Source organism: Bos taurus, chromosome 22 (genome assembly GCF_002263795.3).
Source record: "Bos taurus isolate L1 Dominette 01449 registration number 42190680 breed Hereford chromosome 22, ARS-UCD2.0, whole genome shotgun sequence".
NCBI lineage: Eukaryota > Metazoa > Chordata > Mammalia > Artiodactyla > Bovidae > Bos > Bos taurus.
In genome coordinates, this window is record NC_037349.1 from 59,216,467 (window position 1) to 59,240,326 (window position 23,860).

At 52.4% G+C, this 23,860-nt stretch overlaps 1 protein-coding gene across 4 annotated transcripts in view; it reads right to left on the reverse strand.

Moving 5' to 3' along the window:
* The window catches only part of RAB7A (RAB7A, member RAS oncogene family), a 47,428-nt gene extending 24,691 nt beyond the window's left edge, over positions 1-22,737 (reverse strand). The window contains exon 1 of one of the 4 annotated variants that reach the window (XM_010818001.1): positions 22,633-22,737. The gene's annotated coding sequence lies outside the window, so the exon portion shown is untranslated. Of the gene's footprint in view, positions 1-19,542; positions 21,151-22,632 lie in introns of those variants that run through there. The other 3 variants (XM_005223170.4, XM_059879582.1, XM_059879583.1) reach the window with 3 other exon arrangements.
* Between the last annotated feature and the right edge of the window lie 1,123 nt (positions 22,738-23,860).

The window sequence follows — 23,860 nt, forward strand, 5'->3', positions numbered from 1 at the left end:
CACACCCACTTCCACTCACACGGGCAACCCAAAAGAGGACACCCACAAACCCGGTTATGAAACACACTCACGGACAGAGAAAACAGAGGTGTCTCTGTGGTTACCACGAGGAAGGAAGGTGGGGGGTGGACTGGGAGGTTAGGATGAGCAGAGGCAAACCGTTACCCACGGGACGGGCGACACAGCCCGACCGTGCAGCACAGGGAGCGATCCACTCAACACCCTACGGTAAACCGCGGAAGAGAACAGGAAAAAGAATACAGTGTACAACGGAGTCGCCTGCTCCACAGCAGAAGTCAGAAAAACGTGGCAATCAACTATTCTTCAGTGAAAAGAAGCTTTAGGTCTCTAGCTTAATTTTGTGTATGACGACAGGTCCAGGTCCACATCCTCCTGCAGGCAGACATGTTCCCGGCAGCGTCAGTCACAGAAGGCACTGCTTTCACCACTGAACGCACTTGGCATCTTTGCCAAAGGTCACTTCACCTTGAATGTGAAGAGTACTGTCTGGGCTAACCAGTCTGTTCTGCTGGTTTACACGCGTATCGTATTCCAGTATCACACTGTTCTAATTACCACAGAGATTTGCAGTTTCAAAATCTCAAAGTGTGAGACCTCCAACTTATGAGTTTTCAAAATTATTTGACTACTGAGGGTCCCGTGGCTTTCAGGACAGGTTTTTCTATTTCTGCAAAAAAAAAAAAAAGTCATTGGGAATTTTGACAAGGACTGCCTTGAATCTGTAGACGGTTTCCCAACAATATTAATTTTTCTAATCCATAAATGAGATGTCTTTCCAGTTACTTACATCTTTAACTTCTCTCAGCAACATTTATAGTTTTTCATTTAGAAGTCTTTTTCATTTACCAAGTTAAAATATATTCCTAGGTATTTTATTCCTTTTGATGCTACTGTACATGGAACTGTTTCCTTAATTTCTTTTTCAGATTGTATCCTGAAATTTGTTGAATTAGTTTATTAGCTTTAAGAGATTTTAGTTCTTTAATTTCGGGGTATGAACTCTGTATAAGGTACTCCACACGTAAGATCACATATCTCTTTCCTGTCCAGTCTGGATGTCTTTTCTTTTTCTTGCTGAACTGCTCTGGCTGGAACTTTCAGGACTGTTTTGGAGAGAAGTGGTAAAGTGGGCATCCGTGCCTTGTTCCTGATCTTAGAAGACAAAGTGTGTCCTTCGCCACTGTACATGATGCTCACCGTGGGTGTGCCACATACGACCTTCATTATGTGGAAATAATTGCTCCTGTTTCCAGTATTTCTAGTGTTTTCATCCTGAAAGGGTGCTGTCTTCTGCATCAGCTGAGATGATGTTTTTCCCCTTTCATTCTGTTAATGTGGTGTATTAATGATCGCTATTTGGTTGTGGAACCAACCTAACATTCCAAGGAAGAAATCCAACCAAGGAATAATCCCACTTGGTCACGGTACATAAACCCTTTCACTAGACTGCCGAATCAAACTTCTACAGGTATTCTGTGAAGGACCTCCGCACCGCTGGTCACGAGAGACACTGCCTGACGCTCTCCTTTGTTGCCGTGTTTGTCTGACTTCAGGATGAGAGCAACGCTGCCTCACTGGTGGCTCAGATGCTAAAGAACCTGCCTGTAATGCAGGGGACCTGGATTCAATTTCTGGGTCAGGAAGATCCCCTGGAGAAGACAATAGCTACCCACTCCAGTATCCTCGCCTAGAAAATCCCATGGGCAGAGCAGTCTGAAGGGCAACAGTCCACGGGGTCACAAAGAGCTGGACATGACTGAGTCACTAACGCTTTCACTTCACTGTCAGTACTGGCCTCACTGAATGAGTTAAGAATTGTTTTCCCCTCGGAATTACAGAGTTTGGGATGAACAAGTACACAGGGCTATATTTACAACGGATAACCAACAAGGATCTACTGCAGAGCACAGGGAACTCCGCTCAGTGTCATATGGCAGCCTGGATGGGAGTGGAGTTTGGGGGAGAAGGGATACGTGCATCTGTGTGGCTGGGGCCCTTCGCCGCTCACCTGAAACTATCTCAACATTGTTAACAAGCTGTACCCCAATACAAAACGAAGTTACAACAAAAAGAAGCAACGCTCTCCTCTTCAGTATCTGGGAAGAATTTGCGAACTGGTGTTAGTTCTTCACCTGTGAGAACTCACCAGTGAAGCCATTAGACCCAGGGCGCCTGTGTGTCTGGAAGCTTTCGGTAATGGATTCCATCTCCTAGCCTGACAACGGCGCGACCCCTATTCTCTATTTGGTTTGGCAGTTTGTGTATTTCTACGAATGTGTCACCCAGGCTGTGCAGTTCATTCTCGTACAAGTGTTCCTAGTCAGAATCTTTATTCATATGAACCTTTAAAAAATTCTCAGTTAATCTAAAGGGTTTTCTGCTCTAACCTGGATTATTTCCTTCCCTTTTAAGCTTCGGGTTTACACTGTTCTTCTAGTTCCTCAGGACGTGCAGTTAGGTTGTTGATTTGAGGTCTTTTTAACGTCAGCATGCACGGCTGTAATCTCCCCTCAGTACTTCTGTGCTGGGCCCTGTACGTTTTACTATTTGTGTTTGCAGGGTCATTGTTCCCAGACCAGGGACTGAACCTAGGCTCCCGGCAGCAAAAGCGCTGAGTCCTAACCGCAGCCGGTGAGGCCCCCATCCCTAAACGTTTTAAGACCTCTCTTGCGATGGCTTCTTTGGCCCAGCGGTTCTCTGAGAATGTGCTGTTTACCATCTATGGCATCTGTGGCTTTTCTAGTTTCCTCTCGTTACTGACTTCTACCTTTCTCTCATTGTGGTCCGAGAGGTACTTTGGGGACTTCCCTGGCGATCGGTGGTTAAGACCTTGCTTTCCAGCACAGGGGGTGCACGTTCCACCCCTGGTTGGGGAGCGAATATCCCACATGCCTCAAGGCCGAGAAATCAAACGTAAAACAGAAACAATAACCGTAACAAATTCAATAAAGACTTCAAAAATGGTCGACACCACAAGAAGAAAGAAAGGTACTTTGTATGACAACCTACTTTTTAAAACCTTCCGAGACTTACTACGGCTCAACGTGTATCCTATCGTGGAGAACGAGCGTGTCCACTTGAGCAGAACGTGTGTCCTGGTGGTGGGGGGCAGAGACCCGTGCCTGCTGCACGCGGCCCGTCTACTGAGTCGTTCACGTCGTCCTCTCTCGTGTCTGCTGTCGGGGTCCATCCCCTGTCAGTGTTATTGTCAAACTTCTCTCCCTTCAGCCCCGTTCATTTGTGCCTCATGTATTTTGATGGCTGTGGAACGGTGTGTAAACGTTTATCACTGCTTTACCTTCCTGTTCTGTCTTGTAAGCTTTCTTTGACTTGAAGCGTACTTCACCTCAGATGAGTACAGCTGCCATCTCTCCTGGTTACTATCTGCATGAGTCCTTTCCACATCCTTTCACATTGATCACTTCTCTGTCTTTGGCTCCAAAGGCAGTGTCTTGTGGAGAGCAAGTAAACAGCTCCTTTTTCTACCCAAACTGCCAATCTGTCTTTTGACTGGCGGGTTCCGTGAATTTAGTTAAAGGGATCACCGACAGGGAAGTGCTCGTTTCAGCCCTCTTCCTGTTTGTTTTTCAGATGCCTCATTGCTTCTTTATCCCTCGTTTCCTGCATGGCCATCTTCTTTTGTTATTGATTGATTCTTTATACAAAACACTTTTAATTCCCTTCTCATTTCCTTTTGAGTATATCCCATGGCCAGCTTTTTCCTTGTAGCCATGGAATTACATTTCACATCCTAAAGCTGCAGCAGTTTAACGGGCCAATTTACACCAGCTGAACTTCAGTAACATACAAAACTGTTTCCATACAACTCGGAGCCCACGCCCTCTCACTCACAGATGTCACCACATCACAGCTCTGTGCATCGTGTCCTCCCAGAAGATGAACAACTGGGTTAGTGCCTGAAATCGAGTGGAAACAATAAGGTGAGCTACAACAGCACCAGCTTTTCTGACCGTCCGGGCGTCTCCTTTCAGCAGACCTTTACTTCTTCACGGGCTCTGGTCACTGTCCAGCACCCTCCAACCTGGAGGAAGCGCCTCAGTGCAGGCAGGTCTGTGGTGAGGAACGCGCTCGGCTCTGGCTTCTCCAGAAAGCTCTGTTTCTCTCTCAGTTCTGAAGGACAGTGTTGCCCGTGACAGGTTTCCTGGTTGACAGCTTTCCCCACCCTAGATTTTGAACACAAGAACACAGCTTCCAAGGTTTCTTACGAGAAATTTACCAATAATCTTTGATTTTCAGCTCACTGTTTTTCTCAAAATACTTTTCATTTCATTAGTACCCTGAGAATACTTAGCTTTGTTAACAGGGTCACCACTCTCAGTGTAGCAGCTGGCACAAGCAGGGCACCTCAGACACTGCAGGTTTGGTTCCGACCACTGCCGAACAGTGACGCTGCACGAAACCGAGCCACATGGACTTTCTGCTGCGTGCAAGTCACGTTTACACTGTACTCTCGTCTGTTAAGTGTGCGATAGTGCTATGTCTAAGAAAATGTACGTGCCTTTATTTCAAAATCAGATCAGATCAGTCGCTCAGTCGTGTCCGACTCTGCGACCCCATGAATCGCAGCACGCCAGGCCTCCCTGTCCATCACCAACTCCCAGAGTTCACTCAGACTCACGTCCATCGAGGCAGTGATGCCATCCAGCCATCTCATCCTCTGTCGTCCCCTTCTCCACCTGCCCCCAATCCCTCCCAGCATCAGGGTCTTTTCCAATGAGTCAACTCTTCGCATGAGGTGGCCAAAGTACTGGAGTTTCAGCTTTAGCATCATTCCTTCCAAAGAAATCCCAGGGCTGATCTCCTTCAGAATGGACTGGTTGGATCTCCTTGCAGTCCAAGGGACTCTCAAGAGTCTTCTCCAACACCACAGTTCAAAAGCATCAATTCTTCGGTGCTCAGCTTTCTTCACAGTCCAACTCTCACATCCATACATGACCACAGGAAGAACCATAGCCTTGACTAGACGAACCTTTGTTGGCAAAGCGATGTCTCTGCTTTTGAATATGCTGTCTAGGTTGGTCATAACTTTCTTTCCAAGGAGTAAGCGTCTTTTAATTTCATGGCTGCAGTCACCATCTGCAGTGATTCTGGAGCCCAGAAAAATAAACTCTGACACTGTTTCCACTGTTTCCCCATCTATTTCCCATGAAGTGATGGGACCGGATGCCATGATCTTCGTTTTCTGAATGTTGAGCTTTAAGCCAACTTTTTCACTCTCCACTTCCACTTCCATCAAGAGGCTTTTTATAGTTCCTCTTCACTTTCTGCCATAAGGGTGGGGTCATCTGCATATCTGAGGTTATTGATATTTCTCCCGGCAATCTTGATTCCAGCTTGTGCTTCTTCCAGTCCAGCGTTTCTCATGATGTACTCTGCATAGAAGTTAAATAAAGAGAGTGACAATGTACAGCCTTGACGTACTCCTTTTCCTATTTGGAACCAGTTTGTTGTTCCATGTCCAGTTCTAACTGTTGCTTCCTGACCTGCATACAAATTTCTCAAGAACCAGATCAGGTGGTCTGGTATTCCCATCTCTTTTAATTTTCCACAGTTTATTGTGATTCACACAAATACTTCATTACTAAAATTACTAAGCACCCCCGAGCCTTCAGGGAGTTGTAATGTTTCTGCAACAGTAACATCAAAGATCAATGATCACAGATCACCATAACAAATACAACAATTAAGTTTGAAATATTTTGAGAATTACCAAAATGTGAGAGACCTGACCTGAGCAAATGCTGTGGGAAAAAAATGGTACTGGCAGACTGGCTCCACAGGATCGCCACAAACCTACAGTCTGAAAAACCGCACTACTTGCTGGGTGCAATAAAGCAGTGCATTAAAATGAGGTAGGCAGCTAGCACTGTCAGCGCAGCTAGGAACAGCAAGCACAGCGGGCAGGTGACGACGGCGCAGGGCCTCACTGAGGCCTCCCTGCTGACAGGAGGCTCCTGTGGACTATTCCAAGCTCCTCGAGATCACTGGCCCATGTAGCTTCACCAAGGTGACACTGACCGGCTGGCCATCAACGACATTAAGGAACAGCAGCGGAGCTCCTCCACCTCCAAGGCACTTTTCCATGAAGGCCATGGCATGAAGGTTTGGGGGATTTAAAAATTATTATATTCATTTATTTTGGCACACGGGTTTAGTTGCTCCGTGGCATGTGGGATTTTCCCGGATCAGGGATCAAACCCAAGTCCCCTGCACTGGCAGGCAGATTCTTCCCCACGGAGCCACCAGGGAAGCTCTCCTCTATTTTTCACTACAGTGCAGCTGACGCACCACGTCGCGCATCTCTGCTGCCCGGCGCGGAGCTTCAGTCACACACACGCACATTCTTCTCATGCTCCTCTACCCGACGGCCCATCACAGGATGCTGAAGACAGCTCTGTGCGGCACAGAGGACGCTGTTCCCTTACCCGCCCTCTGGACGGCAGCCTGAGTCTGCCCCCAAAGCCCACGGCTCCCTGCCTCCGGCGACCACAAATCTGCAAGTCTGTTTATCTTTCGCAGTTTCCGCTGTCCTGCTCTGATGACACCGTCTCCTCCGTCCTGGGAGCGTCAGGCCTGAGCTGGGCCGCTGCTGCCTCTGGTCGCCCTCGTCAGTCCAAGCTGGCCCGGGAGGGTCTAACCCACTCACACTCAGGCCATGCTCAATCCTCTCCAGGCTCCTCTGCCCTCACGTGGAGTCGTTTCGGCTTGCTGGCTCACTCTCCTGCCTGCTCACACGGCTCCTAACCCCTCTGTAAGCTTCCCCTTTCGGCTACTGTGCGTTTCCGTCTCAGAACTGTCTGCTTCTCTAGAATTACTGTTTCTGGATACCCTCATTTTGTTCAGACACCTATGCCCAATTTCCTTTACTTCTTTGTCCGCACTCTCCTTTGGCTCCTCGAGCACATTAACGTGCTTTGACTAGTATCCTCATGTCACCACCTCCTCTGTGAGGGTTTCCGTCAAACTCATTTTTCCTGTGAATGGCCACACATTGCTGGTTCTCTGTCAGTTCAGTTCAGTCGCTCAGACGTGTCCAACTCTTTCTGACCCCATGGACTGCAGCATGCCAGGCCTCCCTGTCCATCGCCAACTCCCGGAGCTTATTCAAACTCAAGTCCATCAAGTCAGTGATACCATCCAACCATCTCATCCTCTGTTATCCTCTTCTCCCGCCTTCAATCTTTCCCAGCATCAGGGTCTCTTCCAAGGAGCTAGTTCTTCCCATCAGGAGGCCAAAGTATTGGAGTTTCAACTTCAGCGTCAGTCCTCCCAATGAATATTCAGGACTGATTTTCTTTAGGATGGACTGGTTGGATCTCCTTGCATTTCTTCCTGCGGTTCTCTGTATGGTCCATAATTTTCTGTTGTTGAGAGTTTCACGGTGGTGTTCTGGAGATCTCCCTCCCTCCCTCCAGGGCTGCTGCCTGCTGGGAGCTCAGCACTGGCCTGGTAGAGGGGCTGTGCTCAGGTTTCCCGACCCGTCACTTTGCATAGCGTCACTGTGGTCCACAGTCTTTAAACACCTTGATCAAACTCACCCAAGCCCTTGAATCACTGCTAATTCAGCAGAAAATGCCAGGTACATGCATATCCTTCCAGCATAAGGTATGACGTGGTTTCTGGTGTTGGTAAACCATCGGGATGAGTCATCCTCCCTTCAGTGTAGCTCCTTCTGTAAAACTCTTGTAACCACAGGAAAAGATGAAGGCAAAGATCCGCTCCTCTAACGGCACAGACTCCAACATCACAATCACGGCTCCTGGCTTTACGCTGTCCAGAACACTGGAGGTGGACCTAGCGTTAAGAGGCGCGTGGCACAGAGTCTGCCTCTTGAGTCTTTATTCCAGGACAACTTTCTAGGGCCCGAGACTGCAGCTGAAATCAATACTTCCAACTCTGCATTCTAACCCCACCCACATTAGGAACCTGAGTATTTGCTACAAGATTCCGCTTGTTTTGTCCTAAATATCTTTCTGGAAATACACATAAGAAAACACAACAAACAGTCTCTACAAGGTAAGCATTTCTCCTACCAGAAGCTTTTTCTGCAGCAGTTACTTTGTATCAGTGAGTAACCCACAGGCTACAATGTTTGAAAAACTAATGTGGTAACAGTCAGCAGATCCCATCCAACAAGTCCTTCCTCCAGTAACAACAGCCAAATGGCATCAACAACTGACCATCAGTCACCCGGGTGTGACGTGAGCACCACCAAGCAGCAGGGGAAGTGAGAGCTCCTGTCCCCAGAGGCAGGGATGGCCAGGCCCGTGGCACGCTGGCAACGCCCAGCACCGCCGCTTCCTCCTCTGCTCCGGAGCAGTGAGCCCGCTTCCTCTCGCGACTGCTGCCGGGCCCTCCCCCCTCCCAAAGCAAGTCAAACAGGCTTCGCTGCTTTCAGAGCTTCGACCTGACCACCTGACCGGGCTGGGTCGCATCACACCCCCGCTGTTCCAGCTGCAGAGCCTTTCCACCACAGGGACCGCCGCCTACTTCAACGTGGAGATATGGATCGGCTGTGGTGACCAACTGTGGCTAGGGCGAAAACAAGACCACCACAAAACCGCTTTCAGCCCCATCACGGCACTTCTACCTGGGCTCTCAAACGACCACGCAGCTGAAAAGCGCAGCCCCCCAACCCGCCCCACGCTGCCTGCGCACTGCACTCAGCCCCAGCTCGCCAGACTGCCCTCTTCCAGGCTCGACCACGACGCCACGCAGGGAGGGTCTCAGGTTCCCTTCTCTCCTCCCCTCCAAGACACAGACTCAAAACACATAAATATGCCAGGCAGAGTCACAGGGACCATTAATGAACATTCTAAAATGTAGTTAGGTTTATTTCTAAGGGTACAAATTCAGCTCTCACTCTGTTGAGCGGTGCCTACAAACTGTCCTTTTAGTAGTGAAAACTAAGCCATCAGGGGGTTCACCATGGTCTCCAGGTGGAGACTGAGGGACACACACTTGTTTCCAGGGCTTCCTCTGGGCCAATACAGGACACCCTCTGGGACTCCTGGGCACCGCCCCAGCACGGCCACACCTTTTCCAGACCTGACTGCACCCCGCCCCAAAGGACCCCTCGCCAGGCCTCTCCACTGGGCTAATGAGGGCACCAGGCTTCCCCCTTCCCCCTCCCTAGGGACTGCGGGCACCTGAGAGGCTGGAGAGCAGGCAGGAGTTCACGTGCACAGACTTGTCAACAAGCGAGAGAAAGAGGGAAGAACCGGTTGACTAGTGCACTTTTTCCTGTCCAAAAGGTAACTTTTTGCCAACTCAGACTGCTAACATTTCCTTAAAGTCATAAAAATAAAGACTGGCCCAATGGTCTACTCTTTATCTGTGAAAATTAATTCATAAAAAGCAGCATTTTTTTTAATGCACTAAGATCCTACATGCCACCCCTGGACAAACAATAAATGAATAAAACATTCTAGAAATCCACCCGGAGAGCAGATTATGAGGTAACTGTGTCTGCTCAAACGCTGCAGGAGACCAGAGGTGGCAGAACGGGGACATGAAGAGCACCACGGACACACGTGAGCCCAGCTGCCTGCCTCCCAGGCCATCTCGCGGCGACGGGGACACACACTGGGACGGAGCCTCGCGCACGGGGGCTCAGAGCCAGGGGTTCTCCTGTCTGCACAGCAGGCACGCGACACAGGGGTCGGGCCTTCCCTCCCTCCACCAGGCCATCTGGGGAAAGGGCATCCCCTCAACCTGAGAAAAGACCGTCAGACAAACTGATCAAGGACACAGGACAAGCGGCAGGAGGAGCACCGCTTTATCAGAAGCAGACGCGTCTCTGAGCACAGCTTCAACAGAGCTCTATGAAGATGGGGAGCTACGAGCTTATCAAAAGGCATCACGAAGCAGAGAAGCCAGCAAGACAGTGGCAACGTCCTGGAGACAAAAACTGGAACAGAGCGTCTAGAAAAGACACGTGGGGGGAAGCTAGTGTGTGCGATGAAAAAATGTTTAGCTGGTGAAGAAAGGATGACAATGCAGTGAAATGCTGGAGCAAGCATGCATGTGCAAAGAACTGTCTGACATCACATCACACAGAACCTTCAACGTGCTCCGTACCAGGGAAAAAACCAGCGCAGGAAAGGAGAAGGCCAAAGCACAACACAGAACCCAGAATATGAAACACAGTAACAGGCCAGACTACTTAAACCTTCTCCAACCAGGCCATCCTAAGGAGAGCAGTCCTGGGTGCTCATTGGAAGGACTGATGCCAGAGCTGAAGCTCCAGTACTGTGGCCACCCCATGCAAAGAGTTGACTCATTGGAAAAGACTCTGATGCTGGGAGGGATTGGGGGCAGGAGGAGTAGGGGACGACAGACGATGAGATGGCTGGATGGCATCACTGACTCGATGGACGTGAGTTTGAGTGAACTCCAGGAGATGGTGATGGACTGGGAGGCCTGGCATGCTGCGATTCACGGGGTCGCAAGGAGTCGGACACAACTGAGCAACTGAACTGAACTGAACACTACAAAGACGCAGCATCAACCAAACCAAGCCGAGAGAAACAAGCCAGGAACACTGTAACATAAAAAATGGACCATATTCTTCCTATACAAAAAATATTCTTAAAAGCTATCATATAAAAAACATTCTTGCTATATATTAAAAAAAAAAAATCCTCACCTGGGCTTTCAAGAACAAAAGCCAAATAACAAAAGAAAAATAGCTAATCCCCTTTTTACAAAATTTAATCCATTAACCAACGAAACGTAGACGTTAAACAACGAGGCACCTTTAAAATTTTCCCCAGTAGTTACACTGGCAACCACTAAGAAAAGTGACGCCTATATAAATAGAACCTTGCAACTACAAACAGCTAAGTACACAACCTTCCTTGGGGCAGGATAACAACAAGTACCAAATTCTAAGGATGCACAATCACGGGATCTTAGGGACATGATCACGGAAGCGGACAGAGACTAAACGATTCTGTTACGGAGAAGAGGCGGAAGTAACCGAGATGCCCACCGCGGATGGTTACACTCAGTGTGGGCAGTGTGGCACGGTCGGCAGAGCGCACCCACAAGGGAAGGTGCTGTGTGCGTGGGGGGAGGCTTTCACAAGCAGCCGCAGAGCGCGTGTGCTGAGCGAGCCCTTCTGGAGGAGAGGTGTACGTCTGGAAGCACGAGCACCCAGTAACCCAGAAGGAGGACAGAGAACCCTCCCCGAGACTCCTATGCTGCGTCTGTCATTTAGAAACAAACCATTTAGGAAGACCTCCCCACCCAGCAGGACGGGAACGAACAGGGCTCCACAGGGGCCCCGGCTTTTCAAATGGCTGGAAGGGTCTTTTGCACTTCAGCAATTTCATCCTGCAAAAGCCACCACAGGAGGGCAGGAGCCCGAGAGGCAAACTGCAACCGAGCCTGTGCACAGTCGGGGCCCCGTCCCCAGGAGACACGCGCCAGGACTCCAGTGAGTGCCTGAAACCACGGAGAAGCCGGAGCCCACGCACAGCGGGCCCTTCCTGTGCCTCCAGTCTGTGATCACCTCTAAGGTAGGCACAGGATGCTACTAACAACAGACTGTACTGAACGCAAGGGAGTGCGGTCTCTCTCAAGACATCTGGCCGCACCGAGGCCCCCGCCTCCTCGTGTGAGGTGAGAGGTTAGCTGCCTGCCTGATGCAGGGAAGGGAGGAGGGCGACGCGGGCCCTGTGCCCCGACCACACTCGGACCCTACAGCAGGAGGACCGCCACGCAGTGAGCTGGGCAGGCCTGGACGTCTGAGACCCCAGGTGGGGAGGGGCAGGATGGCATGAAGCTCCACCACACCGCTCACAACAGCACGCACTGTCAAATGACCCACGGTTTACTTCTGGAAGCGTCCGTCTAGGACTTTTGGACTGTAGCTGACCGAAGGTAACTGAAACAGCAAAGAGTGAAACTGGGAATAAAGCGGGGATGCTGAATTCTCATTTTGCAGCCGTGGAAACTTAAGCTCAGCAACTCTCTTCAGAGCCATCCTGTGGCCCTGCTTAAGGAAGCCTCTAAGATGCCCTTGGCTTCCGGTCCACTGGTTCCAGGCAAGCTGAGGGATTCACAGGCATGTGCTGCTTTTCAGCCAGGGAGCACCAGGCGGGGCATGGGTGGGGGGGATGGGGGTGGGGGCATGGGCTGGTGGGGAGTGTGTATCAAAAGCCACTTGGGGAATGTATTTTAGTTCGTTCTTTCCTGTGGCTACCTTCTGGGGGAAACCACAGATCCACCTAGGATCTGGAGCTCCCGGCAGCCTAGTGTTAGGATCCAGGCTTTCCCTGCTGGGGCCCGCGGTCAATCCCTGGTCAGGGAACTCAGGTCCCGCAAGCTGCACGGCGCTCCCCTCCCGAAAGGCTTACTGGTTTAAACAAGCAGTCTAGGGTCTCCATTAAGAGCCTCTGAGAGCAGGTGCAGCACCCACAAAACCGGTGAAAGACACGTCTAAGACCCACTCGAGGACTCAGTGAGAGGTGAGACCAAGGGGGACGCAGCCAAGAAAGCTTAAGAAGCGAGGCCGCTGGAGCCAGCCGAGGCGGGAGGCGCACGTGAACGTGGAAAAGGGACGCAGCGGGGCCTGGACCCAAGGCAGCAAGAGCAAAGCGCACTCAGGGCAGGCAGTTTCAGCAGGCCGGACGTGGTCGGCACCGGGACACAGCCAGCAAGCTGCTGGAGACCGCCGTGCGAGGCCAGGACCACAGGGGCCCGCGACAAGGACAGGGTAGGCCCTGAATGCGCCGACGGCAGGGGGGACCCGGGCCCACCATTGCCTCCCCACCAATGCTGTGCTCAGCGCACTGCCAGGCACCCGCGTGGGCTCAGCCCTCCCGCCGGACGGGACGGAGGGACCGCGAGTGAGGGTGCCAGGTGCCCCAGGGCCAGCGGGCCGGGCCGGGCTGGGAGCCCGCACACCAGGCACCTCGCCGAAGTCAGCGGGCTGCCCTCCCCCACGGCCGAGCACAGCCCAGCCTCCTGCTACTGGCGCCCTGACGTGCTCCAGCCAGCCACAAGCGACGGCCGGGACCCTCCGGCAGCGCCCCCACAGCGGCGGGAGGCTGACGCAGACCCCCGGGAGAGCCACACCAAGCACCCGCCCCTGCAGAAAGCGAACGCCAGATAGTCTGCGGCCACTCGGGGATGGTGTGTTACCACCGAATAAGTAACAGCCGGTCCAGTCAGACGCGGCATGACATTCACTACCCGGAAATTTACATTTCAGAAGAAAAGACCTGTCAAAGCATCCCTCTTTCCAACACACTTAAATAAACACACCTTTTCACTAAAATTCAGAGGCTCTGCTTCCATAGGAGGCGCTCTCGACTCAGTACTGTTGGGGTTAAAGACATGTGTGCCGACCTGTAACACGCAGTGCTGGCCTGTGATACTGAGTATGTTCTTTGAGGCGGATCTCTCCTCTGGAAACAGACGCTGACAACTCAGATGCTGCTTCAAGGTGAGCGCTGAGCTCTCTAAAATGTAAAGAGACCGTGTACATACAGACATACACACACTTTCTTCCAAGGCATCACATTCACGTGGAGCCACTTTTCACAGCGAGTCAAGCTCCCTGGAAAGCAATTTTTGTCGCAAGGACTTTGCAGCCCCAATCAATAGACTCTTTTAAGGGACGCTCCCACTGTTCTCAAGCAGGTGCCAAACCAAGAGCTAAGAGTCCTCATTAAGAAGCCAGAATGACAGTGCCCTTTTTTTTTCCCCCTTTTTGGTAAGGCAGACTGGAAAACAAAAGAAAGCTACACACACTATTTTTCAATACTCTGAACATCTGACATCAGCTTTAGATTATCTCAGGCATTTACCTGATAAGACAGCACCCATTCACTATTCAGAAGAGCCCACATGGCAAGCTGGCTGAAGAAGACCAAACCACCTGCTCTCTGTCTCCAGTCAGTCCCCCCAAGCCAGCCCCGGATTTCCCCTGTGCTGCAGGTGTGTCTGAGGGAGTGCGCCCCTGAAGGTTGATGCGTGCCCTCTGTATCTCAGGCCCAGCCCCACTCATCTCTCCGTGTGTCTTCAGGTAAACTGCACCACCAAAGGCACTCCTCGTGGGTGACTGACACTACCCTCCCTACCCACCAGGGCTGTGCAGGTCAGGGGAAAGATCTATGACCCAGCCTAGCACTTCAACACCACCCTTCACCGTACACGGGGCTCGTCCACTCCCCACCCAGATGGCCACTCCCAAGTCCCAGTGCCACAGCCCCTCACCTGCCCCATGCCCCCCACTCCCTCTAGTGCCCTCCAGCGGCTCTCCCAGATCCCCCTGCAAGGCACTCTCCCGACGTCTCGGCAGCACCCTCTGACCCAGCCCCTGGCCTCTTCTACGATCCTGGGACTGGCATCTGTCTCGTTTCTACAACGACTCGGAAACCTCCAGCGCTTTTCATCTCATCGTCCCCGCAGCTGCCAGCCGTGCTTTGTTGTAGTACACAATAAAACTGCGGCGAATGAACGCACAACCTATCATTCAAGAAGGCTATCCATATTCATCACTGGCCCAGAAGCAAATCTTACATGCTACAAATAGCAACCCCGTGTGCAAAGTTAAAACTGGAGAAACATCATCAAGCTATTGAGCAGTATTTCAAGGCTCATCCTGGAGCCGGGACTCACCTCTGCCCTCAAGGTGAGTGTGGGGGAGGGGCGGGGCAGCACTACCCCAGCGATCCCAGGTCTACAGCCACCACTCAGCTCCAAGGCTGCTGGTCAAACACCAGCCACCATCTAAAGGCTCAGTCAGAACACGCAATGCAGGCCAATTCGGAGCATACATATGAGGGAATCCAGTGTTTCAAGGACACAAGTGTCCGGCCAAAGAAGAACTCTCATCTGGCTACCTTTACACCCTATAGCTGGCGCTCTGAGGCAGCTCCACCTCCAGGAGTGAGTCAGACAATAACTGCAGGAGCCCCCACGGGCCAGCACGAAGGGCCACCTGCTCCCCCGCTGAAGCCACTCTGCTCTTCTATCCCCGGTGGATTCAAGAAGCATTCACAAGAGGCAGTCTCAAATTCTGATGCGTTTTGTTTCGAAAACAACCTCCCCACCCGTTTGAGGACTGCTCACACTACTACTGGACGGGGGTGCAACGCCAGTACCCCAGGGGCAAAACGAAGGTAAGTCAGCAAAGACGCGGAGTATCTGGAGCCCTGACGCACGGCTGGCGGGTGCAGAAGCGGCAGGACGGTGGGAACCTAGCGGGGCCACCACGGCGCCGCACACACGGTTACGGCTGAACTGTGCCCCCCACACTCCAGTCCCAACCCCGTCACCTCAAAACGTCAAACCGTGACCGCAGCTAGAGACAGCCCTCACAGGGGGAGGGAGATTAGACAAGGTCCTGCAGGCCCCAGTGGATCTAGCCCCCCTGAGAAGAGGGGGCTAGGACGAAGACCCCTGCAAAGGAAAGACAGGGTGAGCAGACAGGGAGAAGACGGTCCCCACAAGCCAAGGAAGGGGCCCCCGAGGAAACCAACTCTGCCAGCACCTCAAACTTGGCCTTCCAGGCTCCGAAATTAAGAGACAACAAATCTGTTGTTCTGGTACAGTGGCCTAGCAATCTACAGATACACGGGCTAGAACCCAGCCTTTCCACTCCTCAGGGCTGACATAACGGACATGTGCACACAGGTCCATCAGCAGATGGACCCGGCACTATTCACACGGAGGTTTGCTGGCCACTCCTCTCACCATGGAGATTGTTTGGCCAGTCCTCTTGCCAGGGATGGAACCCGGGCCGCCTGCAGCGGCAGTGTGGGGTCTTAGCCACTGGAGCGCCAGGGGGCTTCCAGGACAGCACTACTTCTAACAGCCACGCACTACAAGCCACCCAGATGCCCACCAGCAAGTTAATAAAAACATCACGGTGCATCACGTGAAGAAGCACTAGGGAGCAATGAGAACGGCGTCAGGACTGCACCCATCAGAAAATTCCACCGGCAACACCAACTCAGAGGGACAAAGACAAAAGGGCACGGGACTGACGCAGGGACACAGCCGGAGCCTAAGCGCAGTGTTTACACAGGAAAGAAAACCGGCAGGCGCGGGTGATGACGCCCGCAAGCAGGCACAAGCGGCCTTCCGAGCCCATGGGAACTCTCCCAGTTTCTCACTCACTTGCACGCGCTTCATATGTCCCACTGCAAATTCAGAGTTTAGTAAAACACAGAAATGACAACTGCAGCACCTTACTATCCACTGTCACCACAGCAGGTCAACCTCACCACCGAACTGGACTCACCAGGTTCTTCCCTTGCTGCCATTACACAGTCAGAACGCACAGCTTGTCTCCTGACCCCCAGCTCCCCTCCCACCTGTCAGAGGAGCCAACGGACACCCACAGTGACTTTCTCACACTATCTCTTTAAAACTCCATCTCATTAAAGGAAGGCATTGAAACACGCATTCATAAAAACAACATTACCAACCAACACTCTGGTCTTCCTCTGGATAGCGAATTACACTTTTCTTCTTTTTCACTTCTGTATTTTCCTAGCTTTTTTTTTTTTTTTTTAAAGAAGTGACTAGTTTAATAATTAGCAAAAAAAAAAATGTCACTTTAAATAAAAAACAGGGCTTCCCTGGTGGCTCAGACGGTAAAGAATCTGCCTGCAATGCAGGAGACCCGGGTTTGATCCCTGGGTCCTGAAGATCCCCTGGAAAAGGGCATGGCAACCCACTCCAGTATTCTTACCTGAAAATCCCATGGTCAGAAAAGGCTGGCAGATTACAATCCAAGGGGTTGCCAAGAGTCAGACATGACTGGGCAACAAGCACTTTTCAGTGGAGGAAGGATAACGTTTTTATAAAGACTCAAAAGTTGAGAGCTTCAGAGCAATCGTGAATAATCCAAAAGCCAAACTGGAGTGTCAGAGTTTCAGTATGTTCCGAGAGACCCCGGCCAGCACTCAAGTGGCCGGCCTCCTGAGCCTGCAGGACAGCTGTGAGACCTAGCCGAAAGCGGTGGAACCGTAAGCACTCCCCAAATACTAATGAAGTAACACTGCAAGACGAGTACCGTGTAGCAAAATTTCTACAAAAGTGCTCCTGAGCAAGCATCCACAGCAAGGCACAGGTCAGGGGGTTTTATCGAGTCTCTTAACCTGCGGGCTGCCAGGGCAACCCTGAGCTATTTCTGGGGCCCCCGGACCAGTAAGTGTCCAGAGAACTGTCGGCAGCCTGACTGAAAGCCACATGTAAAGGGCACCGATTTCCCCGAAGTTCTGTGCTGTTACGATCGGGTTTTTAAAAGGTTAATTCATAGTAGCTTTGTTGTGTACTCGCAAACAACTCAAATGGAAATCAATTTTAAAAAATTAAAATTGCCTACGAGAATGGGAAACCAATGGTGTCCGCAGGGTAATGTTCCAAAGACTCCCTAGCGGAGCTGGGTCAGGCCAGGAAGGCCGGTAGCAAGCAGCAAGCCGCTCACACCTGACAGGGCGGGGAGACCAGGGAAGGTGGCTCGTGGCACCTGGCGGCAGGTTCGCATGCCAGCCTTACCAGGCCCCCAGTTCCCTCTCACAGACCGTCTCAGAGCTGCTCTGCCGGACAGAGAGCAGTCCAGCGAAGCCAGGAAATGGACAAGGGACTCAGACTGCTCTCCTCAGCAGTGATGACATCACCAAAACAGAGCAGCCAGGCGAGGCCTGCGATCCCCTGCATAAGTGCTGCATCTCCAGGCAGGAGAACTCGGCCAGGACTGCGTGTCACCCCTGGAACCAACTGCCGAGCTCGCTTCCTCCCCCACAGAGGCATTCTGTAGCTATTCTTAAATTTGTTTTTGAAATCGCAGCCTGGAGTGCTGAGACTGAAACCAGTGGGCGGCGGCACTGAAGAGCCTGCTCTGAGTTCCCCGCTGCATCCCTTTCACCTTTGACTCTCAGGTCACACTGACCACAGCCACCATTAAGAAGCTTTAAAACGTGAATGCAAACTGTTTTTGTATTTAATGCCGTACACAAGAAGCAAAAACCACAAAACAGAGGGAAGAGACGAGAGCCAGTAACTGAAGACATCAACACCGCAACAAACTGCAGACAGCACAGAGTCCCGAGACGGCGTCCTGGACGCGTGTCTGATCACACACAGGAGCGGATGCTGGCACACAGCAGCGACCCTACAGGGGAGACTCGAGGCGACAGAGAGCCAGGCGCTGCAGAGTGGGGTGGGCAGCAGGGAGCTCATTTCCAGATGCCATTGGCGCAGGGGAACCCCCAACTGGGCCTGGCTCAGGACACCTCCTGACTGCCCCAGAACACCCTGCCGGTACAGCTCCCAGTCCAGTAACTGGTCCAGTTCTCCTCAGTCCTATGTGAACTACTAGGCGGAGAACCAGACAACTCCAGACAGGAGTCATGACAAACATGTAGGTCCAATTTCAGAGAAACAGTTCGTAAAACGGTAGTCCCACGTGTGGGATCTGGGTTTGCTACACCCTCTCGTAGAAGCACCAACGCCGAATCAAAGGGCGAGTACACACTCAGTGCAGGTCCCGTTGGAAATTTATTAACAGCTAATCAAACAGCCAAACCCCCCCCCCGGCCTTTTTTTGCTTTCTTTGGTGGTAGAGTAAGGAACTGCATTCAAAGCCACACTTTACTATAAAGCAATGGTCTTTGATTATGGGGTTTGATGGGGGGCGGGGGGGTGGTGGCTTAGACTTGTTTGGCATCAAAAAATATTTTTGCCTCAGGAGATTGCTTACAATTACCTGGAAAAATGTACCAATAAAGCTATTTTTAGAGTGTCCTCTACATTCCACTCCCCCCTTCTACTTGTTTACTCATGCAATCCTACAGCAAATGTAAAACTCCCCTGTGAACCAAGCAGAGACAGAGGGCTGGTGGAGATGGGGTGGCGGGAGTTACCAAGGGTGACCCTGGCACATTAAACCTGTGCTGGCAGCCTAAGCAGCCACCTCAGCCCCACAAGAGCATCTCTGCTCAGAGAGCCCCCAACAGCTAAGATTTGTCCTGGAAGGTTCTGGCGACACAAACTCCATGTGGAGTGAACAACAAATGCCCCAGAGCAAAAGAACAAGTTTAGAGCTGAAAGTTACTCTTCAAAAAACACGATCAGTTAGAAACTGTGATATTATCTTCTACACACCCTCTTCAAAAGCAAAACAAACCAAATGCTGCTGTGAAAATTAACAAAGCCTTCAAGTTAGGGCAGAACACCATGCTGTCTGGATTACCACAGATGCACTTGCTGAGATGAAAAATAACTCTCCCTTACGAAAAATCTCAGCATCTACAGCACCGCCATGCCAGTCCACGAGAGAATTCCTGGCCATGATCTCTCACCAGTTTTAAAGTCCTTGAGGACAGGAACCAGACCTCTCTCCCTGAGTCAATACTCAGCCATGCCTGGTACTCAGTAGATACTGAAAACATCTGATGAATGGATGAAAAGCCACTCGTCACCAGTACTCTGCTCCAAACACAAACAATAGTTACAGCTACCACGCAGATTACTCACTTCAATATATCAGACCAGGTAACAAAAAAAAGAAAAAAAGAACTCAGACTACAACAAGGCAGGAGGCACCAACTTCTCAGCCTGGACAGGACCTTCAGGAGAAGCACTCAGGACTCACTTCCCAGCTCTTAGGACTCAAAACTGAACACACTCTCCCAAGTCTGAAGAGAGAAGCAACTAACAGGAGACTTTATTAATCCATGGATGAGAAGTCATGCGAGGAATCAGCTGCTTCAGTCACAAGGAAGAGACAAGAGCCTGTTCTTTTGGAATCTAAAGACAAGATACAGTATTTCCAACAGTAAAGAACCAACTGGCCGGACACCCACGCACTAAGGCTTCAGAAAGGTCCACACGCAAGATTGCCAGCCCAATTCACTTGACAAGAAACCAAGGTGACAAAAATTTTCAAACCTCAACCAACAACTCTACTAGAATTTTAGAGTTCCCAATGGACTGGCGCGACACTACAAAAAAAAAAAAAAAAGCGTTGTAACTCACAACTGAAAACGGAATGTTGTGGTTTTAAGGCAGAACTAATGCTACCAGAGGTTTCCAACGTCACATCACCAGAAAGAAAAGACGCGGAGAGAGGCAGATACCCGGTGGCAAGAGACAGATCACAAGCTTCAGGGACCCGCACTCCGATCTCCGCTCCGCGACCTTGGGCCAGTGATTTAACCCCTCCGATCTTCGACTTCGCTATGTACCAGTGGATACAGCAATGTACTTGAGAAGCTGTGCTAAGAATCAAATATAACAACCGGTGCAGAGGTCTCGCCACGCCGCCCGACAGACAGTAAGCACCCCAGTGGCCGCTGTCTTTATTCTCAATCGTCCAGTTTCGCGAACCATTCCTCGCCGGGAAGCCCGAGCTGAATGCACAGGCGGGCCCCGTAGCGGTCCAGACCTAACACGGCGCAGCACCCGGCAGCGGTTCGTCCCCAGCAAGTTTGCAAACTTCTTCCAGGCTTCCCCGCGACCCGTTTAAGAGAAAAAGCTCCGCGTCCCGGGAGCCCGCGGCGCCCGGGGGAGCTGGGGGCACGTGACCGGCTCTCCGCCGACTCCCGGCGTCGGGGACCCTCGGCCGACCTGCCGCTCGGCGGACGGGACGGCGGGCACGCGGCTCGGCCTGGCATCGGGGCGGGGTGGGCGGCGCCCCCGCGGCCGGCCGGCTGGCCACCGCCCGGGCGCGCAGACCGGGCCGCTCCGGTCGGCCGGCCCGAGAGGAGGGCGTGCGCGGCGCCGACCAGAGTCGCGGCCGGCCGCGGTCACACCCGGCCACCTCTCGGCTGGCCTGCCGCCGGGCCCGAGGGCGCGGGGCTCCCCGCGGGTCCGGGCCCGGCCTGCCCGAGACGAGGACGGCTCGCGCCGGCGACCGAGGCCAGGGAGGGGGATGGGGCCGGGCCGCCGCTTACCGCGGCCGCTCCGCAGGGCTCCGGGCCGGGCGCGTCGCGAGGGCTCCGCCGAGGAGGAAACGGGGGCTGACCGGCGCGCGGGGAGGTCCAAGCTGCGGCTCCTGCGGGCTCCCGGGCCTGTCCAAGCTTCCAACGCCGCCGCCGCCGCCTCGGGCTTTATGGCCAAGACTCCGGCTCCGCTCCCACTTCCGCCACCGCCGCCGCCCCGAACGGAAGTACCTGTCACGAGACGCTCGACGCCAGGGCTGCGGGGGCGGAGCCCCACCTCAGCCGTGCGTCACGTTCCGCCGTCTCCGGCCCCGGCCCGAGTCACGTGGTACAAACATGTCTGCCCCCAGTAGCTGCGGCCATCTTGGAGGCCCCCGCCGGGAGCAGAGCGGCGCCATGCTGGACCCACCCACCGAAGCCTCAGCCCCTAAGCAGCTCCTCATCAAATAGAGCGAAGAAATTGAACCCGGAGAGCTCCGCGGAGGGTGGGGCACCCCACCCAGCTCTAGCTCCACGTGCACACCGTAGGAGCTGCTCAGAACTTTGGCTCCGTCTTCAACAACATGCTCCTCTCATAACCTTTTCCTGTGTTGGTTCCTGCAAACTTCATTCTTCTGGTTACTGGATACAATAACTATGGAATCATTCTTGATTACCGTAGTGGGTTGAATAGTGACGCCCCAAAAGGTATGTCCACATCGTGGAACCTGTGGGTGTGATCTGATTTGGAAAAAAGTGTATTTGAAGGTGTAATTAAGGATCTGGAGATGAGACCTTCCTGGATTCCCTCCTTGTAAGAGACAAATCAAGAGGAAAAGGCCACGTGGAGACAGAGTGGCCACAATCGAAAGGATGCCAGCAGCAAGTGCTGGGGGCCGGTGCTGAGGTTGACTTTTGTATTTGAGAGAATCTATTTCTGTTGTTCTAAGCCACCAGCAGTTCCAGGACACTAAATCTCTCTCTCTTGGATCCCTCACCCACAGCCTTTGAGAGATACCCAGAATGTGACCCCTTACACTCTCTGCCACCACCACCTGCTCTGAACCACCATCCTTTCTCACCTGGATTATGGCAACAACTTGGCTTCCTGCTCCCACCCCATTCCCTATCTAGTATCAACACAGCAGTCACAATAACATGTCATTCTCCTGCTCAAACTATTCCCATAGGTCAGAATAAAAACTAAAGGTTTTACAACCCAAAGGCCCTATCCTGGGACTTCTCTGGAGGTCCAATGGTTGGGACTCCCCACTCTCAATGCAGGGGGCCTAGGTTCGATCCTTGGTCACGAAACTAAGAATCCCACATGCCAGAGCTAAGGCTTTGTGGGCAACTAAAGATTCTGCAATAAAGATCACAGCCAAATAAGAAAAAAAATTAAGTGTGATGAGGAAAAACACAGCAGAGGCAGTGGGTAGGGAGTGACCCCAGCCTGTATCCCCAAATCAGGCCACTTCCTTGTTTACCTGGTTTGATGCTGAGATGCCAATGCCTGGAACAGTGCCTGAGTCGTGACAGGTACGCAGTGAGTATTCACTGAGCGACTGATAAATTCATTCCTCTGCCATCTCCCTAATTCTCTCCTTTCACATAAGGAGCTCCCACCACTCCCTTGAGACTAGTCCAGCAAGATTATATTAGTAAACATGCAGTCATGGTGCTGTATTTCAGAAAGTAACCCTACCTGCTTTAACAGTAGGCCTCCAAGGAGTCAGATTTCAAACAAGACAGAAGTAGGTGGCTCTCCTGCACACGCAGACGTGGGCAACCCCGTGGCCACACTGTTCACAAGGGGCTTGTCACTGTAGAGAGCTAGGAGCAGGGGAGGAGCTCCGTAGAGATGGCACACCTGCTTCTTAAACGCCTGGGCGCAGAAGTGACACACACCACCTCTGCTCACATTCCTTTGGTGAGAGCTAGTTGTGCTGCACACCTGGATACAAGAGGACCTGCAAAATGTGGCAGCGGGCGAGGCGCCAGCTATGTGCTCCGGAAGAGGGAGAACGAACCTGGTCACGAGCTGTCTGCCCTGCCGCAGATACAGCGTGGAGAACACTGGATACAGGACGCCAAGGAGTGAGGGCGGTGCAGGAGAAACAGCTGAGGTTGCCCAGGAGATGGAGTAGCCAAGGAGGGCTTCCCAGAGGAGGTGGTGCCAAGGTGACTCATGAAGGATGAATAAGAACCTGCTGGGCGAAGAGGAAGGTGACTACCCTGGAGGGATGGCTATGTGCAAAGGTTGAGAAAAGAGAGCATGTCATAACTCGTTCCAGAAATTGCTGACCAGTTGGTGTTCCTGGAGAACAGAGTTGGAGGGAAGGAAGCAGGAGCCGAGAGGAAACTCATGCACAAAGGCTGGCTGGTGGTGTGTCCTGAGTGCCTTTGATCCTGAGGTTGAGGGAGCCTTTTCCTGTTTCCCTGCTATTGACAGTCCAGGTCCACAATTGAGGGCAAAGAGTGTGGAGGAGCTGACATTTAGGGAGACTGGGACACCGGCTAAGACAGGTGAGACCCGGCCCTGTCTCGGCGCAGGCGGAAGTGGCAGGACTGGCCCCGCCACCCAGCTCACCTCCCCGCACTGAGCAGAGGGGAGACAGAGAATTCACAGGGCCACAGGGCCGCTGGGGATCACTGGGCTGCCCCCCACCCTGGTTACTGAGGTGAGGGGGCTCTGTGAGACTTACAGCTGGGGTCGGGGGGAACAGGACCCATGGGACTCTCCTTTCCTGGGGAATCTCTGAATGGATCCTGCCCTCCAACCCCTGGCAGGGGCAGGAGAGGACTCCAAGACGAGAGGAGGCTACAGGGGTTGCTGCTTGCATACCTGCCTGGCCTGGGCGAGGCCACCCTGTAGGCTTTTCCTGGAGTCAAGAGGTCGGTCCAAAGGGCAGCAGCTTGCTTAAGCCACTGTA